This window comes from Manis pentadactyla, chromosome 4, assembly GCF_030020395.1.
Source record: "Manis pentadactyla isolate mManPen7 chromosome 4, mManPen7.hap1, whole genome shotgun sequence".
NCBI lineage: Eukaryota > Metazoa > Chordata > Mammalia > Pholidota > Manidae > Manis > Manis pentadactyla.
Window position 1 is genome coordinate 59,103,033 of NC_080022.1, and position 16,984 is coordinate 59,120,016.

General features: G+C 37.5%; 1 protein-coding gene across 10 annotated transcripts in view; it reads right to left on the bottom strand.

Annotated features, from left to right (window-relative positions):
* The window catches only part of PTGER3 (prostaglandin E receptor 3), a 169,673-nt gene that overhangs the window by 140,003 nt on the left and 12,686 nt on the right, over positions 1-16,984 (bottom strand). The window lies entirely within an intron of this gene.

A 16,984-nucleotide genomic window follows, 5' to 3' on the forward strand; every position in this document is an offset into this window, starting at 1 on the left:
ACCTTGAACCTTTGGTAACCACGAATTTAAAGCCTGCAATGGCAATAAGTACATATCTTTCAATAGTCACCCTAAATGTTAATGGGCTGAATGCACCAATCAAAAGACACAGAGTAATAGAATGGATAAAAAAGCAAGACCCATCTATATGCTGCTTACAAGAAACTCACCTCAAACCCAAAGACATGCACAGACTAAAAGTCAAGGGATAGAAAAACATATTTCAGGCAAACAACAGAGAGAAGAAAGCAGGAGTTGCAGTACTAATATCAGACAAAATAGACTTCAAAACCAAGAAAGTAACAAGAGATAAAGAAGGACACTACATAATGATAAAGGGCTCAGTCCAACAAGAGGATATAACCATTCTAAATATATATGCACCCAACACAGGAGCACCAGCATATGTGAAACAAATACTAACAGAACTAAAGGGGGAAATAGACTGCAAGGTATTCATTTTAGGAGACTTCAACACACCACTCACCCCAAAGGATAGATCCACTGGGCAGAAAATAAGTAAGGACACAGAGGCACTAAACAACACAGTAGAGCAGATGGACCTAATAGACATCTATAGAACTCTACAACCAAAAGCAACAGGATATACATTCTTCTCAAGTGCACATGGAACATTCTCCAGAATAGACCACATACTAGCCCACAAAAAGAGCCTCAGAAAACTCCAAAATATTGAAATTCTACCAACCAATTTTTCAGACCACAAAGGTATAAAACTAGAAATAAATTCTACAAAGAAAACAAAAAGGCTCACAAACACATGGAGGCTTAACAACATGCTTCTAAATAATCAATGGATCAATGAACAAATCAAAATAGAGATCGAGGAATATATAGAAACAAATGACAACAACAACACTAAGCCCCAACTTCTGTGGGACGCAGCGAAAGCAGTCTTAAGAAGAAAGTATATAGCGATCCTGGCACACTTGAAGAAGGAAGACCAATCCCAAATGAATAGTCTAACGTCACAATTATCGAAACTGGAAAAAGAACAACAAATGAGGCCTAAAGTCAGCAGAAGGAGGGACATAATAAAGATCAGAGAAGAAATAAACAAAATCGAGAAGAATAAAACAATAGCAAAAATCAACGAAACCAAGAGCTGGTTCTTTGAGAAAATAAACAAAATAGATAAGCCTCTAGCCAAACTTATTAAGAGAAAAAGAGAATCAACACAAATCAACAGAAACAGAAATGAGAACGGAAAAATCACAACAGACTCCACAGAAATACAAAGAATTATTAAAGACTACTATGAAAACCTATATGCCAACAAGCTGGAAAAGCTAGAAGAAATGGACAACTTCCTAGAAAAATACAACCTTCCAAGACTGACCAAGGAAGAAACACAAAAGTTAAACAAACCAATTACGAGCAAAGAAATTGAAATGGTAATCAAAAAACTACCCAAGAACAAAACCCCCGAGCCGAACAGATTTACCTCAGAATTTTATTAGACACACAGAGAAGACATAATACCCATTCTCCTTAAAGTTTTCCAAAAAATAGAAGAGGAGGGAAAACTCCCAAACTCATTCTATGAAGCCAACATCACCCTAATACCAAAACCAGGCAAAGACCCCACCAAAAAAGAAAATTACAGACCAACATCCCTGATGAATGTAGATGCAAAAATACTAAATAAAATATTAGCAAACCGAATTCAAAAATACATCGAAAGGATCATACACCATGACTAAGTGGGATTCATCCCAGGGATGCAAGGTTGGTACAACATTCGAAAATCCATCAACATCATCCACCACATCAACAAAAAGAAAGACAAAAACCACATGGTCATCTCCATAGATGCTGAAAAATCATTTGACAAAATTCAACATCCATTCATGATAAAAACTCTCAGCAAAATGGGAATAGAGGGCAAATACCTCAACATAATAAAGGCCATATGTATCATAAACCCACAGCCAACATTATACTGAACAGCGAGAAGCTGAAAGCTTTTCCTCTGGGATCTGGAACTAGACAGGGATGCCCACTCTCCCCACTGTTATTTAACATAGTACTGGAGGTCCTAGCCATAGCAATCAGACAAAACAAAGAAATACAAGGAATCCAGATTAGTAAAGAAGAAATTAAACTGTTACTATTTGCAGATGATATGATTTTGTACATAAAAAACCCTAAAGACTCCACTCCAAAACTACTAGAACTGATATTGGAATACAGCAAAGTTGCAGGATACAAAATTAACACACAGAAATCTGTAGCTTTCCTGTACACTAACAAAGAACCAATAGAAAGAGAAATCAGGAAAACAGTTCCATTCACAATTGCATCAAAAAAAATAAAATACATAGGAATAAACCTAACCAAAGAAGTGAAATACCTATACCCTGAAAACTACAAGTCACTCTTAAGAGAAATTAAAGGGCACACTAACAAATGGAAACTCATCCCATGCTCATGGCTAGGAAGAATTAATATTGTCAAAATGGCCATCCTGCCCAAAGCAATATACAGATTTGATGCAATCCCTATCAAATTACCAGCAACATTCTTCAATGAACTGGAACAAATAGTTCAAAAATTCATATGGAAACACCAAAGACCCCGAATAGCCAAAGCAATCCTGAAAAAGAAGAATAAAGTAGGGGGGATCTCACTCCCCAACTTCAAGCTCTACTACAAAGCCATAGTAATCAAGACAATTTGGTACTGGCACAAGAACAGAGCCACAGACCAGTGGAACAGACTAGAGACTCCAGACATTAACCCAAACATATATGGTCAATTAATATTTGATAAAGGAGCCATGGACATACAATGGCGAAATGACAGTCTCTTCAACAGATGGTGCTGGCAAAACTGGACAGCTACATGTAGGAGAATGAAACTGGACCATTGTCTAATCCCATACACAAAAGTAAATTCAAAATGGATCAAAGACCTGAATGTAAGTCACGAAACCATAAAACTCTTGGAAAAAAACATAGGCAAAAACCTTTTAGACATAAACATGAGTGACCTCTTCATGAACATATCTCCCCAGGCAAGGAAAACAGCAGCAAAAATGAACAAGTGGGACTATATTAAGCTGAAAAGCTTCTGTACAGCAAAAGACACCATCAATAGAACAAAAAGGAACCCTACAGTATGGGAGAATATATTTGAAAATGACAGATCTGATAAAGGCTTGACGTCCAAAATATATAAAGAGCTCACCCACCTCAACAAACAAAAAACAAACAATCCACTTAAAAAATGGGCAGAGGAACTGAACAGACAGTTCTCCAAAAAAGAAGTACAGATGGCCAACAGACACATGAAAAGATGTTCCACATTGCTTATTATCAGAGAAATGCAAATCAAAACTACAATGAGATATCACCTCACACCAGTAAGGATGGCTACCATCCAAAAGACAAACAACAACAAATGGTGGTGAGGCTGTGGAGAAAGGGGAACCCTCCTACACTGCTGGTGGGAATGTAAATTAGTTCAACCATTGTGGAAATCAGTATGGAGGTTCCTCAAAATGCTCAAAATAAACTTACCATTTGACCCAGGAATTCCACTCCTAGGAATTTACCCTAAGAAAGCAGCACTCCAGTTTGAAAAAGACAAATGCACCCTATGTTTATCACAGCCCTATTTACAATAGCCAAGATTTGGAAGCAACCTAAGTGTCCATCAGTAGATGAATGGATAAAGAAGAGGTGGTACATATACACAATGGAATATTACTCAGCCATAAGAAGGAAACAAATCCTACCATTTGCAGCAACATGGATGGAGCTAGAGGGTATTATGTTCAGTGAAATAAGCCAAGCGGAGAAAGAGAATTACCAAATGATTTCACTCATCTGTGGAGTATAATAACAAAGGAAAAACTGAAAGAAGAAAACAGCAGCAGAATCACAGAACTCAAGAATGGACTAACAGGTACCAAAGGGAAAGGGATGGGGAGGATGGGTGGGTAGGGAGGGATAAGGGGGGGGAAGACGAAGGGGGTACTAAGATTAGCATGCATAAAGGGGGGGTGGAAGAAAGAGGAGGGCTGTTCAACACAGAGAAGACAAGTAGTGATTCTACAGCATTTTGCTATGCTGATGGACAGTGACTGTAAAGGGGTTTATAGGGGGGACCTGGTATAGGGGAGAGCCTAGTAAACATAATATTCTTTATGTAATTGTAGATTAATGATAATAAAAAAAAAAAAGAAGAAAGGGGATTACTCCCTGATAGGATAAAACTAACTGTAAATCAATGATTAATGCATGCTTTAAATATCCTTAATTTTGATCATTTAAAGGGTGTCAGATGATCAGCTATGGAAGTACATTTTTCTGATAATACTCCTTTCTCTTAAAAAAAAAAAATGCAGTTCCTGTGTGGTGACCTCCAATAAGTTCTTTACAATGGTATAAAGGGCATATCAAAGTGGGGGCAAAGGGTCTGTTTGTGTTTATACAGAGGATCAAAGCCCAATTTGGCTACCCAGAAAACGAAATAAGATACGATATGAAAAAGAAGTTCCAACATCAACATACTCTGGAAGAGTCATTCCAGAAGATGATCATCAAAAAATGTCAACAAAGATCCTGGTGCTGTTGCAGTTGTAGCTGCATTCATCCCACTGGTTCCTGGAATTGCCATTGGAATGAAGGGGGAGATATCTAAGCTGGCCTGTGCATACAGTAAAATAACAAATTTGACTGGATCTATACTGTCGGAACTCAACCAAGAATTAGGAGAAGTGCAAGTTGCAGCGCTCCAAAGTCTTGAGACTACAGACTATCTACTGTTAAAAGAACATATGGGATGTGAACAGTTCCCAGGAATGTGTTGTTTTAAATTGTCTGATTTTTCTCAAACGATTCAAATTCAGTTAGAGAATATCCTTCATATCATAGATAAGTTTTCACAAATGCTTAGGGTGCCTAACTGGTTTTCTTGGTTTCACTGGAGATGGCTGGTAATTGTAGGTCTGCTTTGGTTATGTAACTGTATTCCTATTATGTTAATGTGTGTGCACAATTTAATTAGTAGTTTAAAACCTATACATGCTTAAGTTACTCTACAAGAAGATATGTCAAAGAAATAACCAATCTTCCCATGTTTTCTTCTGTCTGCTACTTCTATAGCTTTTCTTCTTCCTTCTTAATTACAACCCTTAAGTAGAATTTGTGCCTCATATTGAATTTACCGAGTATCATAATTCTTCCAAGTGGTAAAGATACCTCAAGACAAATGCTGGGCATAAAACCCACAGGGCATAAATCTGCAAAGAAGTAAAAAGCTAACCTTTTCAAACAATATGGCTTCTCTCTCACTTACCAACTTTACATTTCCCTGTATGGCCCCGGAAGATGACTAGTTAGCCAGAGACGGGTAAGATTCCTCAAGGGAGGAACAACCTAAGACAGGCACAGTCACAGGGGGGCCATCAGGTGAGAAATTGGGGATCAACAGAGGTGAGGCTTAGAACCTCACCCCCCCTGTTTTGAGAGAAATCTTCTGCATCCGTGGATGTTTTGTTGCCCTTGTCTAGCTTGGATTAATACTTAGTCTATAGGCACACACCTGATCATCTACATTTGCTCTCTTACAGCACTAAACTATGTTTTCTACCTTTATCTTGCATCTACCTACCACTTCAGCATTTTATTTAAAAAATAATAATAATAATATTAATAATAATGGAGAAATGTGGGATTCACATATAAACCAAGTATAAAAAGTCAAACAAATATTCATATCTGACCTGATTGTTTGTAGTTCATAATGCGTGATCAAAACCGAAAGTTTCTGTGATGACTGCCCTTGTACTGTTCACAATATAAGAACTTATTCACTATGTAAGAATTTGTTCACCATGTAAAAAAAAAAAAAACATTCTTCCCCACAGATATAAAGTAAGTAAAACAATAAAAAAAAAAAAAAAGAAAATAAGAAAAACTTAAATGGCCAAAAATAGGGCACTGTTGGGGGAACATTCATGGATTTGCAAAATATATATATGTATTCCAATGCTGCCATTTCAAATCATGTTTTTGAAAAATATTTTGAGAACATGAAGAAATAGGAGGTAAAAAGTGAAAGTAAATGTTTATTATATCATATACTCCAGTTTTAAAAATAACTCTGTAATTCTAGGAAAATACTAGAGGCCATTATCTCTAGGTGGGAATTAAGGTGATTTCTATTTTCTTTATATTTTTGTTTTCCAAATTCTCCACAATAAATGTGTTACTTCCACACTTAGAAAAGAAGCATTAAGTAGTTAGGGGCTTAGGTGTAAACAATAACCTAATAAGTAATTTATTGACAAAACGTTAGTGTCAGAACCCATTTTAGAACCATCATGTCATCATTTTAGTTTGAATTCTTAAGTAATCAATGTAAGCGTAATTTAACAGCAACTAGGTAAACAGTCTGACACTCTATAACTGATCAAAACATTTAACTCAGTCAAAAATGCATTATGAATTAGTAAAGGGAATGTGATGATGGGTGGTCAATCACTGGCGTCTGTAACTCAGGGACAGTACAGCCTTGACAAACAAGAATCCCTTCCTGTGCCACAGACAGTGTACCATGCAGGCTAATAACTGTGTAGATCTAATGTGAAGATAAATTGTTATTTAACTTTGTCTCATGTCAAAATGATACTCTCTTTTGGATCTATGCAGTGGGAGGACTTCACCTTATAGGGGGATCCAATAGACACATCTTGAACTTGGGATAGACACTGGGTGAATAGGGGTACTGGGATGGGATCTCTTTGAATTCATGGTCCCCAACCTTATCTCATTCTGTGGTCAGTTTTCTCTTTCCCTCTCCCTCTTTCATTCAGCACAGTAGCTATTTCACACATTCTCCACGTCCTATTTCACCTCACAGGGGAAACAAGTTATTTAGGGGTTGTCTCTTTTTTTCACCACCAAGGTCAGCATCTGCAGCTATTCCTTTTTCTCTTGGTTGAACAGCAGAGATGTGCCATCTCCTATCTAAGACTAATCCTCTATCAGTGTCCTGGGTCCTATCCATCATCAGTGTCAGAAGCCTTATTTTCTCAATCAGCTCCTTGTTTTATCTTTAACTTTAGGTTTTTTCCCATTATTATTTTAACATATCTAAATTTCTCTCATATTGAGAAAATAAAACTTTCTATGAAATTCTCACCTCCTTACATATAGTGCTCCAAAAGTTACAGTTGAACTTCTCAAATGTGTTGTCTATCCTCCTTATTTTCAAATTTATTCTTAAACCTGCTCAGCCTAGCCTCAGTCCTCACAAGTCCTTAGGGAGGGCTGTTCCCTAGGGCACCAGCAAGGTTTGGAAGTGAATGCTTACACATCTTTCTTGAAACATTCCTTATCCTAAGGTTCAGTTTGCCATTTCCCAAATATTCACATGTGTCCAAGCTATTATTTGCTCTTTCTTACTAATTTTCCTGCTACCTCTCTGGGTGCTCCTCTGCAGTCCTCTTTCTGGCTTCTGTTTCTCCATCCATCCCGACAATGTTAGGATGTTTGAGTTCTATCTCAAATTATTGGAGGTAGCCTCCCCTTCTTGGTGTGCATAAACTCACTGGGTGGTCTCTTCTACCCAAATGACTTCAAAACTAATTGACGTGCTATAGGTTATACCTCTTCTCTGAACACCAGATGGATTAATTTAGCTGCTAAAGCACAGCTCTGCCTGGATGTCTTAGATCACATTCAACAGGTTCCAAACCAAATCATCTTGTTCAAAGCTGTTTCTCCACTAATCTTCCCTATTTAAGTGAATACAGCTCCCTAGAACAGAAACCTAAGTTATTCTTGATCCATCTTGATTCATTTTTCTCCATGTATCTCTCTCTGTCCCTCTGTTTCTCTCCACCTCATTAAACATATTCCTCCCATCCAATCACTCACAAGGCCTCCAATTAACTTCTTAAATATTTTTTAAATCTATCACTTCTCCTGTCTTCACTCTCAGTGACTCTAAACCCAGACCATCAGCATCTCTTGTCTGAACTACCACAACAGTCTGGTACATGATTTGTTTGCCACCATTCTGGGTCCCTCTGTGCTGCCTGCAATAGATGTTGCTAAAATGAAAATTTGACTGATTTACTCCACTTTGTAAAGTTCTTCAATAGCTTCTCATTGCCCTGAGTATTAAGTTTAAACCCTTTAAATGGACATTTCAAGTCTTATCTTCACTTGGCCTCTGCTGAGATCTCTGGGCTAAGTTCTCACCATTCCTCACCCTTACGTCCATATTCCAATCACCTTGAACTCTGCCGAGGTTTTTAAAAAGGCCAGTTCTTGTATAAGTGGACATTAGTCCACTTATACAAATGTGGACTTTTAACTCTCATTCCCCTCTCCTTTACTTTATTAATTCCTACTTATATTTTGTGTGGACTTGAAACAACATTTACGTGATGTTTTATTTGCCAGAAAACCTAGTAGGTAAGGCTTAATATGGATTCCCCAAATTTTCCTTCTTTACCACCCTCAAGCATTTTATATTGCTGCTTGTTTTTAATTGTCAGTCTCTCCTAATACATGAAAATTCTTGCAAGAGCAGGAATATTATCTATCCTTTTAGGTATGTATTAGGAAGGGACTAGCCCAGAATATTTTACATTGTAGACTTATAAACATTTTGAATTAAGAAATGAATGAACGATAGGAAGAGTACAGTGTATCCTATCCATTTTGGGGTAACACATTCTACAGTTTTCACCTAATGTGCAAATCTACCAATATTCACCCCTATTCAAGACTCTGGCTTATTTTTGTTGCTGGTATTATAATTAGCCAAGACAACAGCTTCAACTTAGGTATTAATGAACTTGAAGCACGTCTTCGTATCATTTTCAAGTAGACTGTTCAGAGTTACAGCAGTAACCTGGAAGAATCTGGAGAGCTGGGCTATAAAATCAGCAGTAGAAGCAAATATTAAAAAACAAACATATTGAACCTATAAGAAAGGAAGAATTCCTGTTGCATATTTAGTAACTTTTTCAAATATATATGTCAAGACAAAAACAAAAGACATACATATCAACATGGACTTTAATAAGGATACTTAGTATTAAATTCATAATTCATAGTAAGTCAGAAGTCCTTTTATTGCTCTGTGTTACATATGAATCCAGTACTTCTTGCTTGTAGAATTCCTGCCCACTAATATGAGACTATATCTTATACCTTTAGTATAACAGATATTAAAAATACCCCCTCAGAATCTAACAGATAACACATGAATAACAGTTTAATTTACTTGCAAAATTCCTTGTTAGGCTTCTAGTCAATATTGGCATAGGTAACACTATATTAATTACTTTTCTTTTTTTCCACACAAAACACAGCCTTATATAATTTACCAGCTTTTTTTATCATTAACTTTTGTTCTGTTGACTGTAAATAGGGGCTGAGAAATTGTGCAGTGCCAGGTCTACAACTTGAAGGGCTTAAAGTACCACACAATGGCATCACTTTTTCTGTGACATTAGGAATATTCTGCGGTTTCCCGATCATGACAGGAGGGCCAGCCTCCAATGCCTCAATATGACTCAAGAGAACTGTGTTAACCAAGTTTAACCTGCATTTTTTCTGCTTGTATGAAAAGAAAAAATCTGCAACCAAACATTTCTAGGGACTGTCTCTCCTTTGGGGTATAACCAAGCAGCAGCTTTGAAGATGTTGATTCCTGCAATCCCCTCAGCTCACTGCTTTGCTGCATTAACAGGTATGAACACACATAGTGAGCTGTAAAATACTCAGAGTTCCGGACTAAAAGTAAGTACTATGCATTAGTTGTTGTTTTTGTTATAACTCTTCTTCAGATGTGAAGTATAGTAAAAGGAAGCATGAAAGTTCCCTTTACTCTCACCTCCTAAATATATGAATTCCAATTAGGAAGAACTGGGGCTATGACATACCACAGAATAGTAACTTGCCGTGTGCTGTAGGGGCACAGGTCTCTTTTTAAGCCCATCATACATTAAGGTTTATTTAGTAGCCTTGTAATATATCTTCATAATCACTCTTTTCATGCACTATGTAGATGGAAGGTAAAAACCAAATGCCCTGTGATACTTACATCACAAATAGTAAACTTTACTTTTCAAAACTATCTTCTGAGAAGATCCTGCTTTTTATTTTCAGGATATCAGACTTTACAAAATCACTTAAATTATGGCCAACACTTACAATTTTGTATCAGGTGTGATGGAAGTTTGAAGATTACATTCACACGTGGGAGGCAGGAAAATGGAAGTTTGTAACCATTTTCTGTTTCCCTCCTTCAGAGGCTTTTGTCCTATCTGTTGATTTAGTTGGATTCATACCATTTGGACCAATGGCAAAGTAAATAACAGGAATCAGAAGGAAGCAAATATGAAGTAGAAACCTATTTTTTCCATGTTTCATATGCCAAGTTCCTATGAGGATTGTAGGCATCGATGAAAGGATAAACAGATCCCAACCCTTGAGTTCATTAGCTCCCTCTCCCTTAATGTGTGAATTCTGTGTAGCTTTTACTGCACTACTTAGCTTCCTAGAGAAGATCTTAAACAAGTATATAATTAGGAATTGTAATTATACAATTAGTAATTATACGATTAGTAATTACTCTCTTAGAGACTTCTGTTGATTTCATTTTAAAATCTGTATTTGATGTGTTTTCAAGGATGGTTTTGCAGGAATTTGTGAATCGATGTTATTGGAAAAGCTGCGTTTAACTATTTCTCTAAAGAGATTTATTGAAATAGTTTCCCCTAATAAAACAATTGGGAAATCATTGCTGTAATGCAGCTCTATCCAAAAGAAACATAATTCAAGCCACAAATGTGAGCCACATGCATGCTTTTAAGTTTTATGGTAACCACATTAAAAATAAAAAGGAACAATGTAGAATTTATTTTAATAATATATTTTAATTTTCCAAATATAGCTGAGCTATTATTTCAACAAAGAATCAACATAAAATTATTAATGAGCTATTTTACATTCTTTTTGTACATAATCTTTAAAATCTGATGTGTGTTTTACACTTACAACATATCTCAACTTGGAGTGATCACATTTCAAATGTCTAATAAAAACATGTGGCTAGAGGCTAGCACATTGGACAGGGCAGTTAGTGGTTTACACTTTTCACATATATCCTCTCCAGAAGCATAGTTATCATCACTGGAGTGTCCACTCTCAGTTGCCTGCCTAGCACCCATTCTCCCATCTCCCTTTCTCATCAGCACATCTATTGTCGTCGGAGCCTAAGCGCTTCAGGACTGACCCCTTCCTAGCTACTGCAGTGTGTCTGGATCAGATGGTAACGTGACCCCATACAAGGAAATGAGATCCAAGAGGATGTTCCCTAAGGACATCTGGGGAAAAGCTTCTTAGGTTTAGTAACAATCCATAGGGAACCACAGCTCCTTTCTCCTGCTAGAGGTGAACTAAGACATATGTACAGCTGTCTCCCCTTAACCATAGGAGATATATTCCACCCCAGTGGATGCCTAAAATCTTGGATAGTATTGAACCCTATATATACTAGGCTTTTTCCTGTATACACATGCTCACAATAAAGTTTAATTTATAAATTAGGCATAGTAAGAGATTGTGGGATAAATGGCAGAATTTCCAGAATCTCCCACCTAGCCTGAGTTTGCTTACATGTCAATAGGTCTTTACCACTGCAGAGCCTCCTGTGGACCTGGGACAAGTGGTGGAGGCCATTTTCTTCTCCACTCTGTTTCTGGTACCTAATTGGTCTGGTGCCAGTCAGTCACCAGAGCCTGCCCATGGAGTTCCCGCTGGAAGGGGCAGGTGGGGGAAGACAGTGTGTGCTATGGCTGCAGGGAAATGGGGGAAGAAGAGAGCTAGCCAGAGGAGACTGATGGAGTGAGCTGTGGCCAGAGGAGACAAACAGCTGTGGCCAGAGATGGATGGAGCCGGACATGGCTAGTGAACTCCAGCAACTGTAAGAAATAAAGGCCTTTCTCCTAACCATCCCTTTTCCCTTGACTTATTTTGGTTTTAGCAGATTCATAGGTAACTTGCCCCAGCCAGGAACACTCTTCCCTGCCACCCCCCACTAAGCTAATAGTATTTTCTCAGTTGTTGTTAACAATATACTGTAATATTATAACAATATACTGTAATGTTGTCCCTCTCAAAGTACTTTACTGTTCTATACTCATCCTTCTTCATGTGATGATGGATGATAAAATGCCTACATAAGGTGAGATAATGATTTGGGCACTGTGACATAGTGTTAGGCTTCTGTTGACTTTCTGAAGATCTGTCAAAAAGAAGATCATTTGCCTTCAGAGCTCTGTTGACTGTGGGTAACTGAAACCATGGAAAGCGAGACCACCGATGAGGAGGGACGACTGTGTGAGCAACCATCCTGCCACCCAAGGGAGCATGGCGGAGATAGATCAGGCCAACACTGATGACTGCAGAGGCTGGAACAGGCCTTGGGCCTTGAAGACAATGCTGAACTTCTGGATTAACCAACTCTGAAAGCTGCCTTCACTGGATTTGAAGTTCTGTTTTTTATTCTGAAGCCACTATATCATACCATCCCTAATAACAACTAAGAGCAACATAAATATATTGAAACTTTTGAGCATCTTTTGAAGTATTGTTTTTCCCTTTCTTTGTTATTTTCACTGTTTCCCTGTTGTTGCTAAAATTCCTTGTTATTTGTTACCTGCAGGGCACCTTCTCAAACATTCTTTTTTTTCCTTTGGACACCAGGCTTTAGAATAGTTGTTTTCTACTGCCTCCACCCACTGCTTTGAATTAACCTCTTTCTTCCATTACAAAAGCAATGTCATGTCCTTGTCAATCCTTAAAGCATTTTTTAAGCATTTTAAGAATTTGTATTATTAACAACAATGTGGAAACAATGAAATAACAAATAAAGGGAAAGACATAATGTTTTTTTAAATGTTCACAAGTTTTACGGTATAAAGAGTACTCATTATTTACTAGATACAAGCTGGATTGGTGACTTTGGAATAGAAAACGCTTGGGCTTGATTGGCTCAATACCATTTATCAAATGTGGGCCTTAAAGCAAGTTGCTTACCCAGCAAATGAAAACATAAAATTAAAATAAGAAAAAAGTACAAAATAAAATAAATCAGAGATAAATACATCTACCTTGAAGGATTTACGTGAAGATTAAAAACCATGTAACATACATAAAACTCTTAAGACTAGGATTTTATAGCTCAGTTTTTTTCTTCCACATCTAAAGTCCTTCTCATTTCAGTACAACAGCCTTTCCTCATTCGTTTCACAGTCATTTATGAGTAGCTACTAGGAGCCAGAAGACTTATAGACAAATAAGGCAAGATCTCTGCTTTTAAGCAGTTTATAGTTTACAGTGAATCAGACAAATAAATGGATATTAACAAGAAGGAAGCCATATAGTTTCATGGCTCATCACAGACTATAAAATCAGACAAATATGGATTTGAAACTCAGCTCTGTTTTTTGTTAGGTTTGAGATCTTGGGGAAGTTACCTAACATCTCCAAAGCAGTTTCTTCATCTGAAAAAGGAGATAATAGTATCTTCTCAGAGTACTGTTGACAGAACAAAGTGAGATTATGTCTGTGCAATGCTTAGCACTGTGCTTATTGTAAAGTAAGCATCTGTCCACTGTGGGTGGTTGTCCTCATTGCCAAACAAATATTATGACAACTGTAAATATAACTGTGCATAATTAAGTGATACGGGTGTAATACGCAGGCACTGAGGACTATATAGAAGGGGCATTTAAACCAGTCTCCAGGATCAGGGAAGTGCTGCCCCCTAAAACAGCAGATGAATCTGGAGAACTTTGAGAGGCAAAGAGTTCATAATTCTAAGTGTGAAATTGTGTGAATCATTCTAGGAACTACAGGTTGGTCTTTATGAGTGAAGGTGACAATCCTGGGGGAGGAATGGAAAGTGATTCGGAAGTGTGAACAAACCCAAGATCTTAAGAATTAACCTAAGGAAGCTGAAGCCTTTTAATTTGGGTGAGAAGGTGCTACATAGTAACATGCCTGAATTCCACATTAGAGAGTCACTGTGAACACATTGAGGTTTGCTAAGACTCTTCTTCTTTCCCATAATTATAAGGAAAAAAGATGAAAACGGGTTTGCAAAGATCCCAGTTGCCCTGTATCATCAAACTGTCTAAACAAATTTTCTAATTTTGACTGTAGTCAAACACTTTCCCACTAAGCAAAGAGAACTCAATATACAGTTTTATTTGTTTAATAAATAGTTTAGTAAAAAGAATAATATTTGAGAATCGTACCAGTTGAAAAATGTTTGCCTAGTAAAATAAAACTACTACTGTTTGTGAGTGTTCTAAGCCTGAAGAGCCAGATAGAACTGGATGAAATTGATGCCATGCCTTTATAGAAAATATCTCTTAAATTGTAGGTATTAGGGTGAATGGAGTCCTTTAACAGTTTATCATAGGACAATCGAAAATGCTTGTCACCTTTTACAGGGAGTTTCACAATGTGTTTCCTGGAAACACAAGCTCCTAAGAAAGCCAATCAGTTAATGAGTCAACAGAGATGCTGCAGGAAATCTTTAATCACTATTTTATCTGAGCCAGCTAGTTTCAGTGATTTTTAACTATTCTCAACCAATCTGTTCTTTTTGTACACTGCATTTTCAATGAAGTGATTTGAAAATGTTTTAGTAAGCTAATAAAGAAAAACAACCAATACAAAAAAGAGCATTACAGATTTAAAAACCCTAGAATCTACCATTTCTAGGGATATGACAGGGAAAAGTTGTATAATCATTTGATTATACAATCAAATTATGTGCAGCTAAAAAAATGCTATGTGCAATTGAAGAAAATGGGGATGAAAAATACCAACTGATAAACTGTTGTGAAAATTAGATAATACATATAAAGATCTTAACACATTAATTCTCAAGTACTTGCACACAGTAGGCATTCAGGAAATGTTTTCTTTTGTGGGTCTCCTCAGTTTCCTTTCCACTAGTCTCACTGCCATGCCAACTTCCAGTAAGTGACACACACACACACACACACACACACACACCTTAAAAGTCACAACACTACTGGCATAATGTTTCTGAGAATGAATTAGATGGTAACAATGAACCCACACATTTTATTAATACCCCAATTTTGAAGAACTTTTTCTATGTCTTCTAGGTGGGAGAGAAAGCCTGGTATTTACTTCACACCATCACCTCCTACTTCAAAAACAAGATGCTGTAGGTGCCCCCTTGATATAGTCAGAGTGGTAAATGCCAAGCTAAAGCAGTCAGGGTTGTGCCCAAGAGTTTGAGTCTTGAGTGACACAAAGAAGAGACCTTTTAGGCATTGGCTTCACCCCAGCAGCATGAAGCAAATGGTCTTGCCACAAGATCTTGGCAGTGCAGCCTGGCGCTTAGCATCCAGAATAGTCCGGGCCCTGCCCATCACCCAAGCCAGCTTCCTATGGACTCTGTGAGCCCCAATACACATGTGCCCTTTGTGCTTGGAGTCAGAATTTGTTGTTTGCAACAGAGAACCAAATTTAGGGAGGAGACTAGAGTTCTGAAGTCGGAAGGCATTCCCATGCTTCCTGAAATTGATCTATAGAATAATTTAATTAGAAACAGATGTTAAAGAAAACAAATTTCAAAATCATCCCTAATTTCTTTTACAGGACAAAAGTTAGCAAAATGTACTTTTGTATTCAGGCAAAACCTTGGTCTATTCTTGGAGTAAATTACTCCCATTAAATACATCTTAATAATCTCCCACCCAGCACATTGGCTGTAAGCACATCTACTGATTTACATAAAGAGAAAGTTGCCAGATTAACATCAAACCCAGACTACAACTCACCCTTTATGGAAAAATAAAAAAGAACTTCTATTTTCTGCTCTGGTTGCCTCCTTATGGTATTAATAGAGTATTTGTGTGCTTTCAGAGCCTTATACAGTCACCTCTGTTCCACTGTAAACCTCATGTTATACTCATAACAATTCTGGACAATTCTCTGAGACAAAATCTTTGATTGCAGTTTAACAAAACTCACTTAGTCTTTGAAGATTTCTCAAAGGGGTCCTGAGACTTATGCCATCTATAACTGTTGCTTGTAGGGAGGGAAGGAAGGAAGGAAGGAAAGAAGCGAGGGAGGCAGGGAGGGAGGAAGGAAGGAAGGAAGGAAGGAAGGAAGGAAGGAAGGAAAAGAGAGAGAGAGAGAGAGACTTAGATAAAAAGAGAGAGAGAGAAAAAACTGTTGAAATAGTGCTTTGAGACTATGTATTCACTGAAGTGTTGTATTGCTAAACAAACAAAATTAAAACCCCATATGCAGACTATAAATATAAACCTATTAACCAAAAGTTTTTAACCTGGCAAATAGGCCACGAAGCTGTCTTAGGTTGGTTCCTGAGAAGCACTGGGATTCTGACACATGGCAAGAAGTCAAAGTGGGAGAAATAGAAAGAGCTGTGTCCTGGCTTTAGTTTTCCACTGGGCCACCTCCAGTCTTGACAGGCCTGCAATTTATGTCAATCAGCAATCCCCTTCCTCTTTTTTTGTTTTTGGTTTAAACTAGCTTGCTTAAAGTAGCTTGGTCTGGATCTTCTTCTGAGGATCAGGACTGTTACGACATCCTATTATTTTGTAAGCAAAGTTTGCTTACTTCTCTTACTCTGTGTGACTATTCTGATTCATGTCTGAGGAAAAAAACAAAATAGCACCCATTAGATGGTAGTTAATCCTGACTCTGCCCATGACTATCTGCATAAACTTGGAGGAGTTACTTCCTTCTTAAGGAGCCAAATAGAAATTCATTTGTGGACAAACAGCCACCTCATTACTAGAGGCCCAGAGAGGAAGGCAGGACCCTATTTCTTGTCAGAGTCACAGGACAGGGATTAGAGAAATATCGAAATGTCTTAGATAAACTCCATCTCCAAAGCACTTTGTGTGAACATCCAG